The sequence below is a fragment of the Haliotis rufescens genome, unplaced genomic scaffold (genome assembly GCF_023055435.1).
Source record: "Haliotis rufescens isolate VD_foot unplaced genomic scaffold, xgHalRufe1.0.p SCAF_6, whole genome shotgun sequence".
In the NCBI taxonomy this organism is placed as follows: domain Eukaryota; kingdom Metazoa; phylum Mollusca; class Gastropoda; order Lepetellida; family Haliotidae; genus Haliotis; species Haliotis rufescens.
In genome coordinates, this window is record NW_025964334.1 from 38,512,213 (window position 1) to 38,523,001 (window position 10,789).

Consider the following 10,789-nt stretch of genomic DNA (forward strand, 5'->3'; position numbering starts at 1 on the left):
CGCCGCCTCTTCATACCGGTTTCGAGGACATCGCAGGTTAAAGTAAGCGGTAACACAATCGCCCTCTTGCTTCGAGCCACCATCCTTCAGACATACAAAACCTTTGGACTGGATCCTCCGAGATTCGGGCGGTCGCCTCCACCATAGGCACTTGAGCCCACACTCTGAGGAACGCCTGACGCACTTCAGCAGCAGTTGTCGGCCTTGGTCGGACGTCATTCAGCCGTCTTTGAATCTCGCCCCACAGGTGATCAATGGGATTTAAATCGGGACTGAGGGCAGGCCACTGCATGGTTCTGATGCCATTCTGCTGGAGGAGGTCTCTTGTTGCTCTCGCAGTACTTTAGGCACGGGCGTTATCATGTTGCAACTCGTGGTTGCGGCGACGTGCCAAATATGGTATGGCGTGTGGTCTCAATGTACCAAGCTGCTGTGACACCATTGCCTCTCCCTGGACCGATGTTCTGGAAGACCACAGGGCCGACCCTCTGTGCCGGACCAATTCCATTCAGCACCATGATGCTCGGACCACCCCACGAGTCTCTCTCAACAACACAAGCATCCGAAAAACGTTCACCACGGCGTCGCCAGACTCTCTCTCTCTCTCTGCCTTCTGCTGTTGAGATACAGTAACGGCGCTCGTCTCCACTGCTGGTGGCGCAAAAATGCTGGTGTTGTGTTGCCCACTGAAGACGGTCCCAGTGACAGTGGAGGTGTCTGCTCGTCAATCGTCGACGAACGGTGTCCGCACTAATGTGTCGCTGGTGTATCCCCATGATCTGTCGAGCAGTTTCCGCAGCAGTAACAAAGCGATCTTGAAGATGCTTTCGCACAATCTGACGATCCTGACGTCTGTCAGTCGGTCATCTGTAGTGTTGGTGGTATGGTACCGTTGCTGGAGCCTGCATATGATCCTTACCTGGACTTGAAATGGATTGGCTACTTGCCGGGCGGTTTGTCCAGCTTGCAATCGTCCAGGGGCTTGGTGTCGCTGATTTCTTGTCAATCTTGGCATGTGGTAGCAATTCAATAACGAATGAATTTTATCCGATGTGGGTGGATTTTTATAGGGCAAGAAATGGGGGAAAGCATGTGCTTTTCAATTTGCACGGAACTCACATGCATCGGGTTACCATGGCCGTTGCCGTGATGCGTTTAGGCGATCGGTTATGTATAATTTTTTTACATGTGGTTAAGAGCCAAAGCTTGGTGCAGGATTATATTTTACTAAATATAGTGTTCTGATGAGAATGGGACGGTGAAGTCGCCGAATGGTTAAAGCCACTCGTCGCACGAAAGACTCCCACAATGGGTACAATGTATGAAGCCCATTTCTGGTGTCCCGCGCTGTGATATAGCTGGAATATTGCTAAATTCGACATAAAAGCCGGACTCACTCACCCACTCCGACGATAATGATATGTTAGCTGTATGCTTTATAGACTGCTTGCAGTGTTTGATGTGTGATTCTGATGAACAGAATCGTGATAGAAACAACAGCTTACACGATTTCAGAACCACACACTTACAGTCAAACAGGCCAGTCCGACGAATTTTGATTTTCTTCTCCTTAGAATAGCCTTCCTTTAACCAGAGCTGAATATTTCTTTAATGTTGGTTAAGGGTCATATTATTATATAGGAAGAGTATGAGGGCATTAAGCAGTACACTAAAGATGTGATATTATGCGGATAAGTTGTCATGGTGACGTATGTAGTTCAGTTGATGAAGGTTCAGCTTGTTGTCCCGGTCTTGCAGTCATCTCTCATCCCCTTCACATGGTTAAGGGCGACTGGAAATGTACATGAAAGAAAACATTTATACATATACAAAACAAAAACTTGTTTAAAAAGAAAACATAACCCTGATCATGTTTCTAGGTTTGTAAGCACCATTTATCGTGAATTTCACCAAACTGGTAAACGTCTAAGACCTGCATAACATTCCTCCCACATCAAGCTGACACGCCCGTCATATAACTGAAATAATGTTCAAAGCGGCGGTAAACTCACTCATTGTCCCCAGCGTAAACAGTGAAGAATTCCCAATATATAACGGTTAGGGCAACTGACTAGTTGTGCAGGCAAAGGGCTGTTCTCTGATTGGCGAAGGCGAGTATCACGATTCCTGTGAACCTGACATCTAAAAGTAGTGAGTCACATTACTTTCTGGTTACGTATTTACAAACTAAATAAAATAATCTGCTTGTACCCCTTCCCGTGAGTTCCCCCAATGTGGTCAGCATCTACGACCTTGTCACTTCAGGTTTTCCGCGCACACCAGTCTGACACGCCGTGGTGAAACTAACAAACTTGGGCCTTAAACTAGAACCACTCGCTAAATAATGCATACTATCTTAAGCATACGTTTTCAGGTTTAGTGATCTTTCAAAGAAACCATCTACACAGATTGATATTATTCACGTACTAGTATTCACTATCTTTGAACCCATCTTCCAGAGGCAAGGGCGTTAACTGATTATAAAAGCCCAGTGTCCACCCTTGCCGAATTAGGTTGGAATTTCCAGGCTCGATCGTATAGCGCCACCAGTGGCTATTACGAGTTATGTCCCTTCTACATGCCTCCTGTCGCCTGCATTTGCTTCAAAGAAAAATGGTGGCGCCCAGTCAAGACGATAAATAAGACAAATCAATATTCAAGATCTCTTTTGTAATAAAAACGGGTCATACCCCGCGAAGGGCATCAAATCACTGGAGCACCTGGATTAAAAACTTGAAAAGATTTGCAAAATATCTGTCGATGCCAAGTTGGCGGTACACATGTTTTGCAAAGCCTGTAGTCGAATCCACGTTGTTTTCAAACGGGGTGTCTGGTTCGTTACGCAATTTTGATTGGACTATGCACATGCACGGTACGACCAGCATAGATTGCTATATTGACCTATTATAAACCACAATGCCCGCGGTACAACCTGCATATGTTGCTGGGGACCTTTTCTAACCCTGAATCCCCGCGGTACGACCAGCAAAGATTGCTGTGGACCTATTCTAACCCAGAATCCCTACGGTGCCACCAGCATAGATTTCTGGGAACCTATTCTAATCCGGAATCCCCGTGGTACGACCAGCACAGATTGTCGTGGACCTAGTCCAACCTGGAATCCCCGTGGTACGACCAGCATAGATTGTAGTGGACCTATTCTAACTCACAATGCCCGCGGTAAAACCTGCATATGTTGCTGGGGACCTATTCTAACCCTGAATCCCCGCGGGGCGACCAGCAGAGATTGTAGTGGACCTATTTTAACCCAGAATCCCCGTGGTACGACCAGCATAGATTGTAGTGGACCTATTCTAACCCGGAATCCCCGTGATACGACCAGTTTAGATTGTAGTGGAACTATTCTTACCCGGAATCGAGGTGCAACCTGCATAGATATTACGTCAAGGGACCTGGCGGTCTTTTCTGCATCATTTTCGTCGGTTCCATCGAGGACGTTCTGGAACGCCTGGCAAATGTTATAAAACACCAGGTGAGTGGGTGAGTTTGTTGAATACCATCGCTTTTAACGTATGATACATGCATCTCTTCGAGCTTCCTTCCTACACCAAGCTGACACGCTGTGATATAAGTGGAATACTGTTCAAAGAGGCGTTAAAGAGCTCACTCACTACGTAACAATATCCTCTTAATCACAGTAACATCCCCAGCGGTAATCGTTAGGGAATCATGGTTTCCCCATCTTCCCGTGGCAAGGGAGGTAACTGACTGTAAAGGTCCAGTTTCCAACCTTGCCGAACTAGGCTGGAATTTCTGGGTTCGATCGTAGCGTCACCAGCGGCTATTACGACTTTTGTCGCCTTCTATGTCCCTCCTATTGACCAATCAGATTCCACCTCTCATATCACTTGTAGTTGCTTCAAACAAAATTACCTGATCGATAATAAAGATCTGTATTGTAATAGAACGAGTCTTACTTCGCGGAGTGCATCAAATCACGTGAGCACCTTCATTACAAAACATGACGCCATTTAGAAAATAAATGTTGACCCTTAGTTGACGATTTTGATTGGATTATGCATAGACTCGTTCATCTAGCCAAATATAACTCCATAATTCAAGCCTAGTTCGGCAAGGGTAGAAACTGAACTTTTATAGTCAGTTAATTCACTTGCCTCGAGAGGATGTGGTTTCCAGGTTAACAGGGGTTCATTGTAATTAACCTAAAACAAGACCTTAAATGCTCTGTTGATAAACTGGCATTCAATCACCAAAGTTATATTTTCCTGAGCACAGATTAAATGACCTGCCCGGGAAATTATCACAACTCATCTTTGAGCTATTTGCGATGTGACAGGTTTTAAACAGCATTGCCCATACACCGCGAAAAACAAATTGGTTTATTTTTACACAGCCGTTGAATGTTAGGTTTCCTTTCAAATAACATATTTTGTTTAGAGTAAGAGTAAAAAATGTTTTGAAAAAAGTATCACAAACGTTCGTGTTCTAGAAATTGTAATACTACATCTAATTGCGATCACGTCCAATGCCGTGACAGTGCGTTAACAAAGCTTTCATCTCCTTCAGTGGAGTTTGTTTGGGATAATGGAGTGATGTATTCAGGCAACCGTTTCTCCAGCAGATCTCTTCACTCTGTGCAGTTGTTGGAGTATGTCTGCGTTATCATAGCTTTAGCGCCACTTTGAACAGTATCCCAGTTACATCAAGGTGTGTCAGCTTGATGTGGGAAGAAAGACCGAAAGTCCTAGACGCTTATCACTTTGGTGAAACTCACGGTTAGGTTGCTCTCAAACCTAGAAACATGATCAGGACGACCCGAGACTCCAACCACAGTGCCGTAGCCAGCCGAGAGAGGGGGGGGGGGGGGGGGGGAAGGAGAAGTTACCCCCCCCCCCCCCCCCGGATTTTTTATAGAAAACATTTTTCCTGGGGAAAGTTAACTTGAATAAGAAAGGAATAATCTTATTGGCCCCCCTTTTAAAAAAAGTTAACTTCGGCCTTGAACCTACGATCTGGCACCTACGTCATTTCATCTTATCTCCTGAATAATTTCAAGAACATAAGTTGAAAATTCACGACCCAAACAGCCATCCGACACACTTGGCCAGTCCGACTGTCTCTACTTGTACCACCGGTGACAACAACCCACCTCCACCACCCATACAGCCATCCGACACACTTGGCCAGTCCGGCTGTCTCTACTTGTACCACCGGTGACAACAACCCACCTCCACGACCAACACAGCCATCCGACACACTTGGCCAGTCCGACTGTCTCTACTTGTACCACCTGTGACAACAACACACCTCCACGACCCACATAGTCATCCGACACACTTGGCCAGTCCGACTGTCTTTACTTGTACCACCGGTGACAACAACCCACCTCCACGACCCACACAGTCACCCGACACACTTGGCCAGTCAGACTGTCTCTACTTGTACCACCTGTGACAACAACACACCTCCACGACCCACATAGTCATCCGACACACTTGGCCAGTCCGACTGTCTTTACTTGTACCACCGGTGACAACAACCCACCTCCACGACCCACACAGCCACCCGACACACTTGGCCAGTCCGGCTGTCTCTACTTGTACCACCTGTGACAACAACACACCTCCACGACCCACACAGCCATCCGACACACTTGGCCAGTCCGACTGTCTCTACTTGTACCGACGGTGACAACAACCCACCTCCACGACCCACACAGCCATCCGACACACTTGGCCAGTCCGACTGTCTTTACTTGTACCACCGGTGACAACAACCCACCTCCACGAACCACACAGCCATCCGACACACTTGGCCAGTCCGACTGTCTCTACCTGTACCACCGGTGACAACAACCCACCTCCACGACCCACACAGCCACCCGACACACTTGGCCAGTCCGGCTGTCTCTACTTGTACCACCTGTGACAACAACCCACCTCCACGACCCACACAGCCATCCGACACACTTGGCCAGTCCGACTGTCTCTACCTGTACCACCGGTGACAACAACCCACCTCCACGACCCACACAGCCACCCGACACACTTGGCCAGTCCGACTGTCTCTACTTGTACCGACGGTGACAACAACCCACCTCCACGACCAACACAGCCATCCGACACACTTTGCCAGTCCGACTGTCTCTACTTGTACCACCTGTGACAACAACACACCTCCACGACCCACACAGCCATCCGACACACTTGGCCAGTCCGACTGTCTCTACTTGTACCACCGGTGACAACAACCCACCTCCACGACCCACACAGCCATCCGACACACTTTGCCAGTCCGACTGTCTCTACTTGTACCACCGGTGACAACAACCCACCTCCACGACCCACACAGCCATCCGACACACTTTGCCAGTCCGACTGTCTCTACTTGTACCACCTGTGACAACAACACACCTCCACGACCCACATAGTCATCCGACACACTTGGCCAGTCCGACTGTCTTTACTTGTACCACCGGTGACAACAACCCACCTCCACGACCCACACAGCCACCCGACACACTTGGCCAGTCCGGCTGTCTCTACTTGTACCACCTGTGACAACAACACACCTCCACGACCCACACAGCCATCCGACACACTTGGCCAGTCCGACTGTCTCTACTTGTACCGACGGTGACAACAACACACCTCCACGACCCACACAGCCATCCGAGACACTTGGCCAGTCCGACTGTCTTTACTTGTACCACCGGTGACAACAACCCACCTCCACGAACCACACAGCCATCCGACACACTTGGCCAGTCCGGCTGTCTCTACTTGTACCACCTGTGACAACAACCCACCTCCACGACCCACACAGCCATCCGACACACTTTGCCAGTCCGACTGTCTCTACTTGTACCACCGGTGACAACAACCCACCTCCACGACCCACACAGCCATCCGACACACTTTGCCAGTCCGACTGTCTCTACTTGTACCACCTGTGACAACAACACACCTCCACGACCCACATAGTCATCCGACACACTTGGCCAGTCCGACTGTCTTTACTTGTACCACCGGTGACAACAACCCACCTCCACGACCCACACAGCCACCCGACACACTTGGCCAGTCCGGCTGTCTCTACTTGTACCACCTGTGACAACAACACACCTCCACGACCCACACAGCCATCCGACACACTTGGCCAGTCCGACTGTCTCTACTTGTACCGACGGTGACAACAACCCACCTCCACGACCCACACAGCCATCCGAGACACTTGGCCAGTCCGACTGTCTTTACTTGTACCACCGGTGACAACAACCCACCTCCACGAACCACACAGCCATCCGACACACTTGGCCAGTCCGGCTGTCTCTACTTGTACCACCTGTGACAACAACCCACCTCCACGACCCACACAGCCATCCGACACACTTGGCCAGTCCGACTGTCTCTACCTGTACCACCGGTGACAACAACCCACCTCCACGACCCACACAGCCACCCGACACACTTGGCCAGTCCGACTGTCTCTACTTGTACCGACGGTGACAACAACCCACCTCCACGACCAACACAGCCATCCGACACACTTTGCCAGTCCGACTGTCTCTACTTGTACCACCTGTGACAACAACACACCTCCACGACCCACACAGCCATCCGACACACTTGGCCAGTCCGACTGTCTCTACTTGTACCACCGATGACAACAACCCACCTCCACGACCCACACAGCCATCCGACACACTTTGCCAGTCCGACTGTCTCTACTTGTACCACCGGTGACAACAACCCACCTCCACGACCCACACAGCCATCCGACACACTTGGCCAGTCCGACTGTCTCTACTTGTACCACCTGTGACAACAACCCACCTCCACGACCCACACAGCCATCCGACACACTTTGCCAGTCCGACTGTCTCTACTTGTACCACCGGTGACAACAACCCACCTCCACGACCCACACAGCCATCCGACACACTTTGCCAGTCCGACTGTCTCTACTTGTACCACCGGTGACAACAACCCACCTCCACGACCCACACAGCTATCCGACACACTTGGCCAGTCCGACTGTCTCTACCTGTACCACCGGTGACAACAACCCACCTCTACGACCCACACAGTCATCCGACACACTTGGCCAGTCCGACTGTCTCTACTTGTACCACCGGTGACAACAACCCACCTCCACGACCCACACAGCCACCCGACACACTTGGCCAGTCCGACTGTCTCTACTTGTACCACCGATGACAACAACCCACCTCCACGACCCACACAGCCATCCGACACACCTGGCCAGTCCGACTGTCTCTACTTGTATCACCGGTGACAATAACCCACCTCCACGACCCACACAGCCACCCGACACACTTGGCCAGTCCGACTGTCTCTACTTGTACCACCGGTGACAACAACCCACCACCACGACCCACACAGCCATCCGACACACTTAGCCAGTCCGACTGTCTTTACTTGTACCACCGGTGACAACAACCCACCTCCACCACCCACACAGCCATCCGACACACTTGGCAAGTCCAACTGTCTCTATTTGTACCACCTGTGACAACAACCCACCACCACGACCCACACAGCCATCCGACACACTTGGCCAGTCCGACTGTCTGTACTTGTACCCACGGTGACAACAACCCACCTCCACGACCCACACAGCCATCCGACACACTTTGCTAGTCCGACTGTCTCTACTTGTACCGACGGTGACAACAACCCACCTCCACGACCCACACAGCCATCCGACACACTTGGCCAGTCCGACTGTCTCTACCTGAACCACCGTGACAACAACCCACCTCCACGACCCACACAGCCATCCGACACACTTTGCCAGTCCGACTGTCTCTACATGTAGCACCTGTGAGAACAACCCACCTCCACGACCCACACAGCCATCCGACACACTTGGCTAGTCCGACTGTCTCTACTTGTACCGACGGTGACAACAACCCACCTCCACGACCCACACAGCCATCCGACACACTTGGCCAGTCCGACTGTCTGTACTTGTACCGACGGTGACAACAACCCACCTCCACCACCCACACAGCCATCCGACACACTTTGCCAGTCCGACTGTCTCTACATGTAGCACCTGTGAGAACAACCCACCTCCACGACCCACACAGCCATCCGACACACTTGGCTAGTCCGACTGTCTCTACTTGTACCGACGGTGACAACAACCCACCTCCACGACCCACACAGCCACCCGACACACTTTGCCAGTCCGGCTGTCTCTACTTGTACCACCTGTGACAACAACCCACCTCCACGACCCACACAGTCACCCGACACACTTGGCCAGTCCGACTGTCTCTACTTGTACCACCGGTGACAACAACCCACCTCCACGACCCACACAGTCATCCGACACACTTGGCCAGTCCGACTGTCTCTACTTGTACCGACGGTGACAACAACCCACCTCCACCACCCACACAGCCATCCGACACACTTTGCCAGTCCGACTGTCTCTACTTGTACCACCTGTGAGAACAACCATCCACCACGACCCACACAGCCATCCGACACACTTGGCCAGTCCGACTGTCTCTACTTGTACCGACGGTGACAACAACCCACCTCCACCACCCACACAGCCATCCGACACACTTGGCAAGTCCAACTGTCTCTATTTGTACCACCTGTGAGAACAACCCACCACCACGACCCACACAGCCATCCGACACACTTTGCCAGTCCGACTGTCTCTACTTGTTCCGACGGTGACAACAACCCACCTCCACCACCCACACAGCCATCCGACACACTTGGCCAGTCCGACTGTCTCTACTTGTACCACCTGTGAGAACAACCCACCACCACGACCCACACAGCCATCCGAAACACTTGGCCAGTCCGACTGTCTCTACTTGTACCGACGGTGACAACAACCCACCTCCACCACCCACACAGCCATCCGACACACTTGGCCAGTCCGACTGTCTCTACTTGTACCACCTGTGAGAACAACCCACCACCACGACCCACACAGCCATCCGACACACTTGGCCAGTCCGACTGTCTCTACTTGTACCGACGGTGACAACAACCCACCTCCACGACCAACACAGCCATCCGACACACTTTGCCAGTCCGACTGTCTCTACTTGTACCACCGGTGACAACAACCCACCTCCACGACCAACACAGCCATCCGACATACTTGGCCAGTCCGACTGTCTCTACTTGTACCACCGGTGACAACAACCCACCTCCAGGAACCACACAGTCATCCGACACACTTGGCCAGTCCGACTGTCTCTACTTGTACCATCGGTGACAACAACCCACCTCCACGACCAACACAGCCATCCGACACATTTTGCCAGTCCAACTGTCTCTACCTGTACCACCGGTGACAACAACCCACCTCCACGACCCACACAGCCATCCGACATACTTGGCCAGTCCGACTGTCTCTACTTGTACCACCGGTGACAATAACCCACATCCACGACCCACACAGCCATCCGACACACTTGGCCAGTCCGACTGTCTCTACTTGTACCACCGGTGACAACAACCCACCTCCACGACCCAAACAGCCATCCGACACACTTGGCCAGTCCGACTGTCTCTATTTGTACCGACGGTGACAACAACCCACCTCCACGACCCAAACAGCCATCCGACACACTTGGCTAGTCCGACTGTCTCTATTTGTACCGACGGTGACAACAACCCACCTCCACGACCCACACAGCCATCCGACACACTTGGCCAGTCCGACTGTCTCTACTTGTACCACCTGTGACAACAACCCACCTCCACGACCCACACAGCTATCCGACACACTTGGCCAGTCCGACTGTCTC